General features: G+C 43.4%; 1 protein-coding gene across 1 annotated transcript in view; it reads right to left on the bottom strand.

Annotated features, from left to right (window-relative positions):
• Positions 1-13,311, bottom strand: part of OPRL1 (opioid related nociceptin receptor 1) — a 143,825-nt gene extending 130,514 nt beyond the window's left edge. The window contains exon 1 of the mRNA XM_056547538.1: positions 13,044-13,311. The gene's annotated coding sequence lies outside the window, so the exon portion shown is untranslated. The remainder of the gene's footprint in view (positions 1-13,043) is intronic.
• Between the last annotated feature and the right edge of the window lie 3,571 nt (positions 13,312-16,882).

Genomic DNA, 16,882 nt, shown 5'->3' on the forward strand with positions numbered 1-16,882 from the left:
AGGTGGGTCCTGCAACCGAGATCCTGGGGGTCCCCAGCGGCAGGACCCCCGCGATCTGACATCTTATTCCCTATCCTTTCGATAGGGGATAAGATGTCTAGGGGCGGAGTAAGTACCCCTTTAAAAAGAAGCAGGTTCCTTGAATGTACTGAGTATATAGAGAGACGTTTCAAGGCTTAAATTGGCTTTTTATATGTTGTAGTACATCTTGGCAAAACATTTACTTTTCTATAACCAAAAAAATGTATATCCTTCTTGTAGAAATCATGGCTTATTAAAAAGACCACTAGGGGTCCCCATTGCATCCAGAACATAATCCTGCCCGGCTGCAGCATTATCTTTGTCCCAGCTGAAGCACAGGATGGGACAATGTCATGTAAGTAAGGGTGGGAATAGCAATTATCTGTGCTCACTCCTGTCCTATCAGCACAGAGAGGTGGGGGGGGGGGGGTACAGAGCAGCCTGCAGTGACTCTATTAAAAGATATCACACAGCAGACTCAGAGAGGAAGTGAATGCATGGTGAGTGAGGGGGGGCTCAGTGCTTGCCTCGGTCACGCCCCTCCCTAATCAGTGGATGTCAGAATGAGTGAGCAACAGAACAGAGGGATTTGTTAGCCAACTACAGAAAATCTAGGCATATAAAAAAGACATGTAAAGAATCAGCATGACCTAGTGAGTAACCCTTTATTAGCATATTATTCATTTTTTTTCGGTGAAATGACAGGTACGTTTTAATGACCAGAGATTCATGACTACACAAGTGTAATGATGCCTTGTCTGAATCAGGATATGTTTAGCTGTATTAATCCATGACTATCATTAGGTAAAGCAAATCTTAATTGAAAAAAAGAATAGAAAATGTGAGAACAGAGAGCTACATGGTCATATAGGCGGTGTGGTGGCTTAGTGGTTTGCACTGCTTTCCTGCAGCTATGAGATCATAACTCTACACGTACAAAGTTAAGATCCAACAGTGGAAGTTGATACTTAAAACACTAGATGGGTAGACATGTTATTGACATATAGGGGGAGATTTATCAAAACCTATGTAATGGAAAAGTTGACCAGTTGCCCATTGCAACCAGATTGCTTCTTTTTATTTTTCAGAGGCCTTGTTAAAAATTAAAGAAGCATTCTGATTGGTTGCTATGGGCAACTTTTCCTCTGCACAGGTTTTGATGAATCTCCATCTATATGTCCAAAACATATACTACTACCCAGGATTATAGTGCAGGTGAACTGGATTAAAATGATAACTTATTCCGATCGGAGCCACCATCCAGGAGATACAAGAAGTATTAGGGTCCATTGCTAATATGCTAATGCTGTCCTTTGCGCAATGGGGGCGGGAGACGGGATACAATGCTTCCCTGCCTCTGTCCCCTCTGCTCTCATATGCAGGCCGATATGGGAGAAGGAGGGACGGAGGCAGGGAAGCTCTGTATTTTAGCATGTTAGCAATGGGCCCTAATGCAGCAGCACAGATTGGGGTAAATTATATCTCATTTTTAACACAAAAAGAGAAACACAGCTGCACATCCACCATTTGTAATTTGATCTACTTGCTTCTCAGCATAATTTCAAAAACTAACAGGTTGTTAGTATACATTTTGATCAAAAAGTACAAGCCCACTCACCAAATCAAGGCCACCTCGTTAGAGTGGGTCCCTAACCTGACATAGCGTAGCCCCTGGCGGCGACCACTGCCTCCGAGACCCTATGCCCAACGGGGGGAGCGACCCAGTGGCCAGGCAGCCCCACTACTGCCCAACCAAGCCCCTTGCTCTGGGTCACTCCACCCCACAGACAAAGCATCACAGAAACAATGGCCGCCACAGAGAACCACACCAGTATAAAACCTACCATGTGCTCACTGCCAAAGGGCTGGGAGAATCGTAGGAGGAAACCCTTATGCAGTTTCCTGCTAATTAAAAACGCCTGGGCCAAATGGGTGGAGTGGAGTACTGGTTGTGGAAGAAGGGAGAGACTACAAATGTGCAACACAAAAAGAGAAACACAGCCGCACATCCACCAGCCCAGGCGTTTTTAATTAGCAGGAAACAGCATAAGGGTTTCCTTCTACCATTCTCCTAGCCCTCTGGCAGTGAGCACATGGTAGCTTTCATACTGGTGTGGTTCTCTGTGGCGGCCATTGTTTCTGTGATGCTTTGTATGTGGGGTGGAGTGGCGCAGAGCCAGGGGCTTGGTCGGGCAGTAGTGGGGCTGCCTGGCCACTGGGTCGCTCCTCCCGTTGGGCATGGGGTCTCGGAGGTAGTGGTCGCCGCCGGGGGCTACGCCAGTGTCAGGTTAGGGACCCACTCTAACGAGGTGGCCTTGACATGGTGAGTGGGCTTGTACTTTTTGATCAAAATGTATACTAACAACCTGTTAGTTTTTGAAATTATGCTGAGAAGCAAGTAGATCAAATTACAAATGGTGGATGTGCAGCTGTGTTTCTCTCTTTGTGTTGTATATCTGATTTTATTCAGGTAGCCCGCACTATAACCCTGTGCATTGTGTTTAGTTCGGTTGAACCAGATGTATTTTTTTTTTAACCTTTACGTCCTAGTCATTACGACATAAGAATGAAGATTTATGAATATGCATAAGATGGGCTGGCACAGTGCAGCATACAGGACGAAGGCAGGGAAGCTTGGCAAAACGGCTTCCACCTCCATTGCGCTTTAAACCTAATGTACATTATAGCAATGTAATGTAAGTATGTACTGCACTAAGTAGGTGATACCTCATTTTACTACTATTTACCCACACTATAACCCAGTGTATTGGGTTAAGTATGGGGGAGCAGCCTTTCAGTTTCTCTTTAAAGAGGACCTGTGGAAAGTGTTTTTTTTTTTTTAAGGGAATTTTTTCAAATTTTTTTACTGTATTTTAGCTGTTTTGCAGCAATTTTCAAAAATCATGGTAAAAGTTATGTTTTATCATATTTTGCACAATGGCGGTACAATCTCCATTTCTGCCATGATTTGGGAAAAATCTCAAAACTGAAATGCAAGAAATGCAATGTGAGAACACAGCCTCAGGGGAGATGTATATCTGCTATATAGCCTTATTCCATAGAGTAGTGTTCCCCAGCCTTTGGCTGTCTGGGAATGCTGGAAGTTGTAGTTTTGCCACAGTGGGATGCACATTGGTTGGGAAACACTGCCATAGAGATAGCAGATGGAGCTTCAAGAGGTCTGGCAGCTAGCTGAAGGGGATCTGGTAGGTGGTCATATAATGTCATCCTCTAGTCCACAAGAAGTCAGGGTCTGACATCCTGAATCCATTAGGCATTGGAAGATTTGGAGTGCCATGACCAAATTAGAGTAATAAAACACATGAATGCAGGTGTACTGGAATAAAACAGATGGCGCTGTACCATTAGTGATGGTGAATGTAAATGATGGGTTTATAGTTCGTCTGACAATTCAGGCAATCAGTCAGATGGGCGTAAATGTAAATGGGCACTGTCAGATTAAAAACCTTTTATATGTTGTGCAACTTGACAAAACATTAACCTTTCTAATATGCGTCATATGAAATTTTTATTTCCTTTTTTTTAATAGAAATCATGACTTATAAATAACACCACTAGGAGTCCCCACACCATCCAGAACATAATCCTGCTTGTCTGCAGCATCATCTTTGTCCAAGCTGAAGCACAGGCATGAACAAAGTCCAGTAAGTGAGGGCGGGATCTAGCACTACTCTGTGCTCACTCCTGTCCCATCAGAAAGACAACCCAAATGTTTTTTCTAGGTAGGAAGTGAAATATAGGTGCTAGACACATAAAAATTATATGTACATGATCAGGATTAGGTACTGACAAACATGTGACATTTTGTGTTTTTGATGGAATATGACAGGTACTCTTTAATTTTAATAATGGGAGTGTATTAGGCAGACACACCCCCAATGTGCAACATCTATACCCCCGACTGTGTAACCCTGATAGAAGTCACTAGAAGTGCCAGCATATATTGGAGGTGAGCTGACCTACTTGCTAAAGTTTTCATGGGCTGCAGCACTCCTATTAGGCCTGGTTCCACACAGTGGCCCTTATTTACTAAGAGTGGAGTGTAGGGTTTTAATTCCCTACAATTTATTTTCCATGGTATTTACTAAGGTTTCCCTACATTTTGCACTTTCCCTACACTTTGCTTTTTTTTTTTTTACACATGCTCTGATCTGTCTGGTTTTCCTCAGTTCAAATCACCACATTTTATGTGGAAACCTTAGTAAATATGTTGGGTTTTTGTGAAAATGTCGGGAACACGGCCCTATTCTGAGACCATGCCCCCTTTTCCCGGTGGCAACAACCCTTTTTGGGGTTTTCTTAGCAAAATAGAGAGTTAGTCATGGTTTTTTAAATTCTGGCGCAAAATCTGGGGCAGACAGAATTTCTGGAGCAATGCGACAGAATCTGGCGCACAATCCGACAAAACATGTCGGGTTTACAATAGTAAATGAGGACCATTTTTTTTTCTGGCATGTTTTTTTATTTTTTTTATTTTTTATTTTTTTTTTAAACTGCCCCTGCAGTTTTTGAGCCAAAATTAGAAGTGGATCCAGCAGTAAGGAGAAGTACACTGCTCAAAAAAATTAAGGGAACACTAAGATAACACATCCTAGATCTGAATAAATGAACTAATCGTATGAAATACTTTCGTCTTTACATAGTTGAATGTGCTGACAACAAAATCACACAAAAATGATCAATGGAAATCAAATGTATCCACCCATGGAGGTCTGGATATAGAGTCGCACTCAAAATCAAAGTGGAAAACCCCACTACAGGCTGATCCAACTTTGATGTAATGTCCTTAAAACAAGTCAAAATGAGGCTCAGTAGTGTGTGTGGCCTCCACGTGCCCATATGATCTCCCTACAACTCCTGGGCATGATCCTGATGAGGTGGCGGATGGTCTCCTGAGGGATGTCTTCCCAGACCTGAACTAAAGCATCCACCAACTCCTGGCCAGTCTGTGGTGCAACGTGGTGTTGGTGGAGGGAGCGAGACATGATGTCCCAGATGTGCTCAATCGGATTCAGGTCTGGGGAACGGGCGGGCCAGTCCATAGCATCAATGCCTTCCTCTTGCAGGAACTGCTGACACACTCCAGCAACATGAGGTCTAGCATTGTCTTGCATTAGGAGGAACTCAGGGCAATTCGCACCAGCATATGGTTTCACAAGGGGTCTAGAGGTGGCAGTCAGGCTACCTCTAGCAAGCACAGAGAGGGCTGTGCGGCCCCCCAAAGAAATGCCACCCCACACCATTTCTGGCCCACTGCCAAACCGGTCATGCTGGAGGATGTTGCAGGCAGCAGAACGTTCTCCACGCCATCTCCAGACTCTGTCACGTCTGTCACATGTGCTCAGTGTGAACCTGCTTTCATCTGTGAAGAGCACAGGGCGCCAATGGCGAATTTGCCAATCTTGGTGTTCTCTGGCAAATGCCAAATGTCCTGCATGGTGTTGGGCTGTAAGCACAACCCCCACCTGTGGATGTTGGGCCCTCATACCACCCTCATTGAGTCTGTTTCTGACAGTTGGAGTGGACACATTCACATTTGTGGCCTGCTGGAAGTCATTTTGCAGGGCTCTGGAAGTGCTCCTCCTGCTACCTACTCCATGCACAAAGGCGGAGGTAGTGGTCCTGCTGCTGGGTTGTTGCCCTCCTACAGCTTCCTTCATGTCTCCTGATGTACTGGCCTGTCTCCTGGTAGCGCCAAAATGCTCTGGACACTATGCTGAAAGACACAGCAAGCCTTCTTGCCACAGCTCGCATTGATGTGCCATCCTGGATGAGCTGCACTGTTGTAGACTCCGTCTCATGCTACCACTAGAGTGAAAGCACTGCCAGCATTCAAAAGTAACCAAAACAGCCAGGAAGGAAGCATAGGAACTGAGAAGTGGTCTGTGGCCACCACCTGCAGAACCACTCCTTTATTGGGGGTGTCTTGCTAATTGCCTATAATTTCCACCTGTTGTCTGTTCCATTTGCACAACAACATGTGAAATTGATTGTCAATCAGTGTTGCTTCTTGAGTGGACAGTGTGATTTCACAGAAGTGTGATTGACTTGGAGTTACATTGTGTTGTTTAAGTGTTCTCTTTATTTTTTTTCGAGCAGTGTATAAGTCCTTATTAATATTTCCTATTACTTTTGAATACACTTCTGGCTTTGGCTCAAAAACTGCAGTGGCAGTTTTCCCCAAAAAACCACCAGAAAAGCTAGCCGTAGGCTAAGTTTCTACCTTTTTTTTGTGTGCGTTTTTCCCCCAAAAAACGCTGAAACGGCACCCATGGCGTCTTTTCAATGAAAAAACTCTGAGGCCAGATGTTAGCTGTAAATCAATGAAAAATCTCAAAATTCTTTTTCCACTTTGCGTTTTTCATTTTGGTGTTTTTTTTAATCCTTTTGGTGTTTTTTCACTCTTTTTTTTTTTTTTTTAGCTCATTGGCGGTTTTGCTAAGTCGCAGCATGTTGAGCCTATGGTGTTTTTTTCCCCCTAAAATCGTGGCATTTTTCTCCCATAGAAGTCTATGGGAGTAAAAAGCGGCAAGAAAACATGTGGTTTTTAACTTTGGCGTTTTTGCAGACGGTTTTTATTCTTTTTTGGACTTTAGCGATCCAAAAAAAGTGATGGAGATACCTTTTTATAAATAAAATTTCATAGGGTACCATTAAAAAAATAATTAATAAAAAAGATACAGTAGTGATAGAAAAAATTGTATCTAATGAAATTTATCTTTTTTATAACAAAATTTTTATAATTTTTTAAAACAGGGATCAATTTATGTCAGAGGACAGGGTGCTAAAAATGTAGCCGACAATAATAAAAATGTAGTGTGCATGTTTTTCACTTTTTTTTCTTTACATTTTTTAGGTAGTACTACTACTCCCAGCATGAAACACACTGTTCCATGATGGGAGTAGTAGTACCTGTACTAATTGACAGATCGCCCGGGGTCTGTTGGGGTCCCCTGCACTGCCGTATATATACACCTATTCATATTTCCCGCAGAGAGCTGTGATTAGCCAGATGATTCCAGCCAATCACAACTCTCTGCGGGAAATATGAATAGTTGTATATATACGTCAGTGCAGAGGACCATAGAAGAGCGGCCAGCCGCATCTATACATTATACTGGAGAATCACAGTGAGTCTCAGGAGTGACATCTCCTTAATCTTTCCTTAACTTCGGGTACTATTGCTCCCAAAATGGAGCACACTCTGCTCAATGCTGGGAGCTGTAGTACCTGCATTAATAGACAGATCACAACAGGTGTCAGAAGTTACACTCGCTGCGATTTGTCTATTAATGCATGTACTACAGCTCCCAGCATGGAGCAGAGTGTGCTCCATGTTGGGAGCAGTAGTACCTGCAGTTAAGGACAGATCACAGTGGGTATCACTCCTGACACCCGATGCGATCTTCCTATCTTTTGCAGAGATGCGGAGCTGCTCTGTACAGCGCTCACATTTCTGAACTATACTCCGGCCAGTGATATGACTAGAACATCACTCATTCATGTTTCCCACTGAGTGTTGTGATTGGCTGCAACCATCCGGCCAATCCCCGCTCTGGGCGGAAAATATGTATGAGTGATGTTCTATTCACATCACTGGCCAGAGTATAGTGCAGAGATGCGAGCGCTGTATAGAGCCGCTCCACATCTCTGCTATACTATGGACGATCGCATCGGGCGATATGTCTATTAGTACAGTCACTACTACTTCCATCATGGAACAGTCTGGGAGTAGTAGTACTACCTAAAAAATGTAAAAAAAACAAAAGTGAAACACACACACTTTATTAATAATTTATTAAAATTTCATTCAAAAAAATATAAATTTTGTTGAATAAATTTTTTTTCCATCACTACTGCATCCTTTTTTTTTTTTTCTTGGTACTCAACAAATTAAAAAAAAAAATTCAAAGGGGCCAAAAAATGCAATTTCCACTCAAAGGCAAAAAAACGCATGAAAAAACGCAAGAAAAAAAGGCCAAACACAGGAAAATACTGTGGCATTTTTTCTGGCATTTTTTTTCTGTTTTTTTTTGGAACTTTGCCTTAGGGTGGGTCATATGGAATGAATCTGCAGCGTATTTTATTCTTCGGATCCACGGATGATGGACGCTACATTGTTGCCTCCAACACAGCGATGTGCGAGTAGACGGGTACATGCGCAGTGTACTCGCAGACATCGCGGCTGCACCCCCTGCTCCCTGAGCTAGGCCGAGAGCAGCCATGATGTGTGCGAGTACACTGCGCATGCACGCGGTGACTCGCAGATAGTTGTGTGTCTGCTCGTAGCGGCGGATTGCACAGCTGGAGGCATCCGCAGCGTAAAATACGCTACCTACCCTTAAGGAAGAATTTATAGCACTGTAAGTTTAAATCTTCTTGGTTCAAGAACAGATTTGCAGAAATTTTGCACCACCACAGTCTAAGTGGAAATCAATATACCTCTGAATTTGTGGAGTTTTTTTCATACATAATCTGACAGATATAGGACAGTACATAAGTCATTTTCCTTAGAAACACTGCATGAAAAAAACATCTCCATGATACGTTGGCATATAGTTACTCAGTATGCAGAACTGTAATATGCAAAACAAATATGCACCATTTTATGGTGGTCTAAAAAAAACAACGCATGAGAGACTTACACCAACCTTATTATGCGCCATCTTGACCATTTTCCTGCATTTTATACCACAAATAAATTCACCCATTGACACTCTTGATGAACTCCATATATAAAAGTTGCAGAATTTTTCAATAAATAATTAATAATCTGCACAACTCGTTTTGGAATTTTCGTTAAAAATCTAATAACTCATGTCAAATGACATACGGAATCCAGATTTCAAAAGCATTCGAAGATCTGCAAGGGGTACCACCTTCAGGAGTACAGCAAGAGACACTGCATAGTATAAAGTTGTACTCGGGCCATGGAACCCAAAAGACTCCTCTGCTAGATAAAAAGTCAATGTCAGATCATGATAACTACACTTGTAAGAAGGGGTTTTATTTTCAGCTTCCAGAGGAAGAAGGAGATTGATTCAACTTAGAATCTACTCCCTGCAGTATAGATTACTCATAAAAATCTTCCTCCCTTCCGTCATACCAACTGGATGAACTTTAGGTGCAGAAAAAGTGAAAAAGAGTAGTTTTATGGTGCAGCATGTCGGAAATGTCACCATTTCCCACCACATGATCTATCTGCCTGTTCTGTAGAGTTCCATATAGTTTGTCATTTTAGTCAAGAACCAGAAATTTTAGGATAAGCAGTGATGGAAGCCGACTAGGTCAGAAACTGTGTTGTAGAACAAGGGATTATGGGAAAATAACCTCCTATAGGGTAAAAGATCTTAAAGGGGTACTCCGGTGAAAACCTTTTTTACCTTTAAATCAACTGGTGCCAGAAAGTTAAATAGATTTGTAAATTATTTCTATTAAAAATCTTAATCCTTCCAGTACTTATTAGCTGCTGAATGCTACAAAGGAAATTCTTTTCTTTTTGGAACACTGATGACCTCACGAGCACAGTGCTCTCTGCTGACATCTTTGTCCATTTTAGCAACCATGCATAGCAGATGTATGCTAAGGGCAGCATGGTGGCTCAGTGGTTAGCACTGCTGCCTTGCAGTACTGGGGCCTAGGACAACAATAAATAAAGAGTTATTATTATTAAAATGACGTCAGCAAAGAGCACTTTGCTTGTGATGTCATCAGAGAGAATTCCAAAAAGAAAAGAATTTTCTCTGTAGTATTCAGCAGCTAATAAGTACAGGAAGGATTAAGATTTCTTAATAGAAGTAATTTACAAATCTGTTTAACTTTCTGGCACCAGTTGATTTAAAAGAAAAAAAGGTTTTCACCGGAGTACCCCTTTAATGCCAATGCGTAACCACTTAAAGATGACGTGCCACCCTAGTGTACCATGTGCAAGGACCAAGGCACAACAAGCAAACTAACCCTACAGTTACCTTTCTGTACCGTGTCTCTACTGCCACATTACAATTTAGGACAGGGTTTCTCAACCAGGATGTCACCAGCCAAAGGCTGTTCGGGCATGCTGAGAGTTGTAGTTTTGCAATAGCTGGAGGCACACTGGTTGGGAAACATTGATCTAGGGCCGTTTGCTTATATTATTGTGGAATCATTGTGTAGGCCGGGTGCCTGATATAAGTCACATTTGTCTCTGGAGGTCCACAGAACTTAAGAAGTGTGTCATCCTAGTGAAGAATACTATGATCAGCTTATAACAAGTCTAATAACAGGGAGCAAGAGACTGCATACAACTGCACAGCACAAGACAAGGGAGACTGCGGCTCTAGTTCCCCTTTATACACATGGGATACCTTAAATCAGTATGTGTCAAAATATAGACAACAATGTATGGTAGACCAACAATGTTCTTGTGATTTCAATGAGACATCTTTGTATGTCTAGAGTGTGTATGAATAATGAATATATATATATATATATATATATATATATATATATATATATATATATATATATATAATGTATATAGCAATAGGCAATTGACTTCTAACTTCCCCCATCAGAATCACAATCCACATAGCCCTACTATGCAAAGTATCCATATCCAGACCATTCCAGTGATCTTTAAATTGTGGACCTCCAGATGTTGCAAAAACTACAACTCCGATCATGTAGTTTTGCAGCATCTGGGGGGGGGGGGGGGGGGTCAGCAAATCTTAAGTGTGATGTCACTTATGTGTCACACTAACCCCCCCCCCCTCTTTAAATCCCCTTCATCGTGATGGTTTAAAGGTCAATTTTTACATAATAGGGGGTCTGCCCATTTCTATACTCTTAGACCAGCCGTCTTCAAACTGTGGCCCTCCAGATGTTGCAAAACTACAACTCCTATCATGTAGTTTTGCAGCATCTGGGGGGGTCAACAAATCTTAAGTGTGATGTCACTTATGTGTCACACTAACCCCCCCCTCTTTAAATCCCCTTCATCGTGATGGTTTAAAGGTCGATTTTTACATGATAGGGGGTCTGCCCATTGTTATACTCTTAGATCAGCGGTCTTCAAACTGTGGCCCTCCAGATGTTGCAAAACTACAACTCCCAGCATGCCCGGACAGCCAACGGCTGTCCGGGCATGCTGGGAATTGTAGTTTTGCAACATCTGGAGGGCCACAGTTTGAAGACCACTGTCTTAGACTGACCATATAGGACTGATAAGCAAGGTGCAGACAGACAGACTGTAGTGTGAATGCTGGGAATTGTAGTTTTGCAACATCTGTAGGGCCACAGTTTGAAGACCACTGTCTTAGACTGACCATATAGGACTGATAAGCAAGGTTCAGACAGACAGACTGTCGTGTGAATGCTGGGAATTGTAGTTTTGCAACATCTGGAGGGCCACAGTTTGAAGACCACTGTCTTAGACTGACCATATAGGACTGATAAGCAAGGTTCAGACAGACAGACTGTCGTGTGAATGCTGGGAATTGTAGTTTTGCAACATCTGTAGGGCCACAGTTTGAAGACCACTGTCTTAGACTGACCATATAGGACTGATAAGCAAGGTTCAGACAGACAGACTGTCGTGTGAATGCTGGGAATTGTAGTTTTGCAACATCTGGAGGGCCACAGTTTGAAGACCACTGTCTTAGACTGACCATATAGGACTGATAAGCAAGGTTCAGACAGACAGACTGTAGTGTGAATGCTGGGAATTGTAGTTTTGCAACATCTGTAGGGCCACAGTTTGAAGACCACTGTCTTAGACTGACCATATAGGACTGATAAGCAAGGTTCAGACAGACAGACTGTCGTGTGAATGCTGGGAATTGTAGTTTTGCAACATCTGGAGGGCCACAGTTTGAAGACCACTGTCTTAGACTGACCATATAGGACTGATAAGCAAGGTACAGACAGACAGACTGTAGTGTAAATGCTGGGAATTGTAGTTTTGCAACATCTGGAGGGCCACAGTTTGAAGACCACTGTCTTAGACTGACCATATAGGACTGATAGACAAGGTGCAGACAGACAGACTGTCGTGTGAATGCTGGGAATTGTAGTTTTGCAACATCTGGAGGGCCACCGTTTGAAGACCACTGTCTTAGACTGACCATATAGGACTGATAGACAAGGTGCATACAGACAGACTGTAGTGTGAATGCTGGGAATTGTAGTTTTGCAACATCTGGAGGGCCACAGTTTGAAGACCACTGTCTTAGACTGACCATATAGGACTGATAGACAAGGTGCAGACAGACAGACTGTAGTGTGAATGGCCTCTGCAGGGTTGGGAACATAGCTGTGTGACATTCCTACCACTGCAGCACGTCCTTAGAGTCTGCAGCATATAAACTGCTGTAAAGGAATACTACCAGATACATAAACAAGCTGTAACATAGTGTTTATAAACAACCAATACATAGTGTTACACAGAAGAGTCTGCAGTCAACAATATAGATCTAGTGCAACAATGTTTCTCCACACTGAACACGTCTCCATACAAGACTTGGGAAGATAAATACGCACGCTCCTCTGCAACATTCCAGAAACAGAAGCAACCTGTAGCTGGCAGGACCTGCTGGAACTTGTAGTTCCCCAACTACTGCAAAGCTACAGGTTGTCAAATCCCGCATAGGTTCCGTAGAAGAAACATGATGAGCAGTGACTGAGCATCCCCTATAGGAGAAGAAGTGCATGCATTGCAGAGGATGTTATATGGGGTAATCGGTGCTACCCCTGGACCGTGTTAGTGTATGGGGTGACACTTAGTTGCCTGTGATGGTCCCAGAAGTTGGGATATAGTTGGGGGTCTCTCTGCTGCAGAGCTTCTCACTCACACTACACCACGCATCCCTGCACCAGTACATAGCAACAGGGCACTTGGTGCAGACTGCATGGCAGCAGAGCATCCAACAGCAAGGCAGGCCTGGCAGGAGAGGGGGTGAAGGGGTACCCCATGCTAATACACCCTCTCAGGTGATTTAGGGAGGAATGGGGAGAAGGGGTCTTACCCAGGCTGGTTGCACCTTGGTTTGCAGTGTGATGTCTGGAGTCTCCCTGCTTCTCAGGCTGATGATGATGATACCTCCTTCCCCAAAACAGAGACAGCTGCAAAGCCCTGGCCAGGGAGGGAGAGGGGGGATAATCACATCGATGCTTCGGAGGGGAGCACAGACACGGGGAGGGAGGGGGTGCTGGCTGCAGAGAGCAGGGCTGGAATTCTGCATTAACTCACTGTGCTGCTGATGCTATACAGACAATGGGAGAGGAGGAAGCACCAAGCTCAGACCTGGGCTGGAGGGGAGGAGAGGAGACACTCATTACAGAGACATAGACCTGTGCAGTGTCTTGCCCACTGATCCTGCACATCTACAGGATGCTCTGTGGCACCTCAGGGGTTAAAGCACTGAAGACAATGCCATTGGCTAAGAAGGGGTTTAATGGTACTGGACATATAAAGGGCAGGAAGGTAGGTAGCATCAAGCAATGGAAGGAGTTAATTCCAAAAGATGGGGCAATGGAAAGGGCTAAGGTTTGCAAGATGTATAAAGGTCATGCAAACAGACCCAGATTGATACACAAATATTGATTATTTTTTTGTCTCAGACAATTAACAACCAACCACAGCTCAGCATTCATGTTAGCAAAGCAATTGGAGTGCTGAAAGGTGAGCTGTGATTGGTTGCTTACCAAATAAAAAAAAAAGTCACATACATCCTGACCTAATACATAAGACAGTGTTTCCCAACCAGGGTTATAAAACTACAACTTCCAGTATTCCCAGACAGCCAAAGGCCATATAGATAGTTTGACAGAAAGAAAGGGTTACATAGAAGTTGGGTTCATGTGTAATTCGTTGTATGTTGAAAACTTGGCCGAATTTTATCAAAAAACACTGCACATAAACCACACAGATCTCAAGCTTCGACAGCTTCGAACACATTTTTTTTTTTTTGACTGGATGGGTCAATAGGACCCCTCGCAAATGTGCCTTCTCCATAGACGACAATGCATTTCCAAATGGTTTATGCAGAAAGAATGAACCTGTTCATTGTTTCTGCCGAGTTTGGGATTAGAATTTCCTTGGCAAATGTTTTCACCGCTGGAAATTCTGCAGTATACACGGTGCAGCAGAATCCCATTGGAAACAATAGGAGGCTGCTGCGACGGAATTTTTGCACTGAATTTTTCTACTGGGTTCCGCTCAGAAATTTCAACGTGTAAAAGGGCATTTAGGCTAGGGCCATGTGACACAGATCACACAACCATAGGTCACAGTGTTGCTTGTCTGGATCGCAGTTGGTGAAAAGGAATGTGGCAACCCTGCAACATACAGACACTTATGCCCTTTTACACGTTGAAATTTCTGAGCGGAACCCAGTAGAAAAATTCAGCGCAAAAATTCCGTTGCAGCAGCCTGTTAACCTATAGGAGTTTTCAAAAAAAATCCAACAAGTTTAGAAATTTTTGTGTTCCTACCTGCCTAATGGTGGTGGGCTGAGATGATGGGGTGGCAACACAATTGTGGCTATTGATTACTACATGCAGGCATGGTTTCACCCACATGTACAGATCTTGACATCTCACATCTCATCCCGCCCCCTTCAGGTGAAGAAGTTAGACAACCAATAAAAGAGGACCGATCTGGAAGTAAGTTGCTAGGAGGTGAGAAAATACCTTTTCGATCACCCTTTTAAAGGGGTACTCCACTGCCCCAGCATTCAGAACATTTTGTTCCGAACACTGGGTGCGGGCTACGGGGGTTGGCAGCCCATAGACTTGCATTGAGGGGGTGTGGCATTATGAGGGGCATGGCCATGTCGTCACGACCCCCCGCAGCCTGCACTCAGCATTCAAAAATGTTTTGAATGCTGGGGCAGTAGAGTACCCTTTAAGGGCCCGTTTACACAGGGCAACTATTGACCCGATTAATGCCTGTATACAGACACAGCCACCAGGATTGCATGGATCATGTGGCCCTATACATTATCATTAGTCAGCAGCACATGTAAATAATGGAAGTGAATGCACAAGGGATCCATCGAATGTCCGGGACAGCTCCCAATAACTGGGCCATGTGAAACCTTCTTTAAAGGGGTACTCCGGTGAAAACCTTTTTTCTTTTAAATCAACTGGTGGCAGAAAGTTAAACATATTTGTAAATTACTTCTATTAAAAAAACTTAATCCTTCCTGTACTTATTAGCTGCTGAATACTACAGAGGAAATTATTTTCTTTTTGGAATGCTCTTTGATGACATCACGAGTACAGTGCTCTCTGCTGACGTTAATATAATAATAATAACACTTTATTTATTGTCCTTAGTGGGACTTGAACCCAAGTCCCCAGCACTGCAAGGCAGCAGTGCTAACCACTGAGCCACCATGCTTCCCTTAACATGCATCTGCTATGCATCTGCTATGCATCTGCTATGCATGGTTGCTAAAATGGACAGAGATGTCAGCAGAGAGCACTGTGCTCATGATGTCATCAGTGTTACAAAAAGAAAGGAATTTACTCTGTAGCATTCAGCAGCTAATAAGTACTGGAAGGATTAAGATTTTTTAATAGAAGTAATTTACAAATATGTTTAACTTTCTGCCACCAGATGATTTAAAAGAAAAAAGGTTTTCACCGGAGTACCCCTTTAACCCCTTAATGCCACAGCCAATTTTCAATTTAGCATTTTTATTTTTTATTCCTCGTAGTTTAATAGCCCTGGTATGATTGTAACGATACCCACTTTGCATAATTTCTTGTCATATTTTTAAACTATTTTTTTTTTTTTTTTAGAAAGGTAAGTATGCTTAAATGGGCACTCTTAGATTCCAAAAAAATCTGAATATGTTGTACATCTTGGCAAAAAAATAACCTTTCTAATAAACTATATAAAAAGTATATTATAAAAATCATGGATTATACAAAAAAAGACCACTAGGGGTCCCCATACCAGAACACAATACTGTCTGGCTACAGCATCATCTGAAGCACAGGCTGGGACAAATTCCAGTAATTGAGGTTGAGACTAACACTCCTTTGTGCTCACTCCTGTCCTGTCTATTAGACTCCTGTCTGAAAACAGAGAGAAGGGGGTTACAGAGCAGCCTGCAGTGATTGAATGAGGAAACCCAGCACAGTAGACTCAGGGAGGAAGTCAATGCATGTTGAGTGAGGGTGGGCCCAGTGCTTTCTTTGGACATGCCCCTTCCTGAGCAGTGGATGTCAGAATGAGTGAGCAGCAGAACAGATGGATTTGTGAGCCAAATACAGAAGCTAAATGCATAAAAAGACAAGTAAAGAATCTACTTGACCTAGCGAGTAACATATCTAAGCATAATTTTTTTCTGTGATATTACAGGTATGCTTAACCCCTTAAGGACCACAGACGTATGAGTACGTCCCTGCGCCCTGGGTCTTAGGGACGTTCCAGCGAATTTCGCATCCCGCCACGCGGGTTGCGAAACCAGACGCCTGCTGAAATCATTCAGCAGGCCTCCCAGGCAAACGCCAAGGGGGGTCGCGGGACCCCCACATGTCGACGATCGCCGCAGATCGTCCGCGAAATTGCGCGGGTGATCTGCGGTGATTCCGGTCATTCGGATCAGTGATGACCCGATGACCTGGAAATAAATGGTGATCGGCGGTGTACAATACACCGCCAATCACCTACCGTTGCTGGGGAGCGGTGACAATACTGTCACCGCCCCAGCAACGCTACTATTGGCCGGCAATCGTCCAGCCAATGGCAGAGCGGCAGAGGAGGGGTTAACGGCTCCTTCCCGCTGCTGTACCCGATCTCTGCGTTCAGTCAGCGGGTGCCGCAGTGAGGAGAAGCCATGGATCCCCCCTC

This window comes from Hyla sarda, chromosome 12 (genome assembly GCF_029499605.1).
Source record: "Hyla sarda isolate aHylSar1 chromosome 12, aHylSar1.hap1, whole genome shotgun sequence".
Lineage (NCBI taxonomy): Eukaryota > Metazoa > Chordata > Amphibia > Anura > Hylidae > Hyla > Hyla sarda.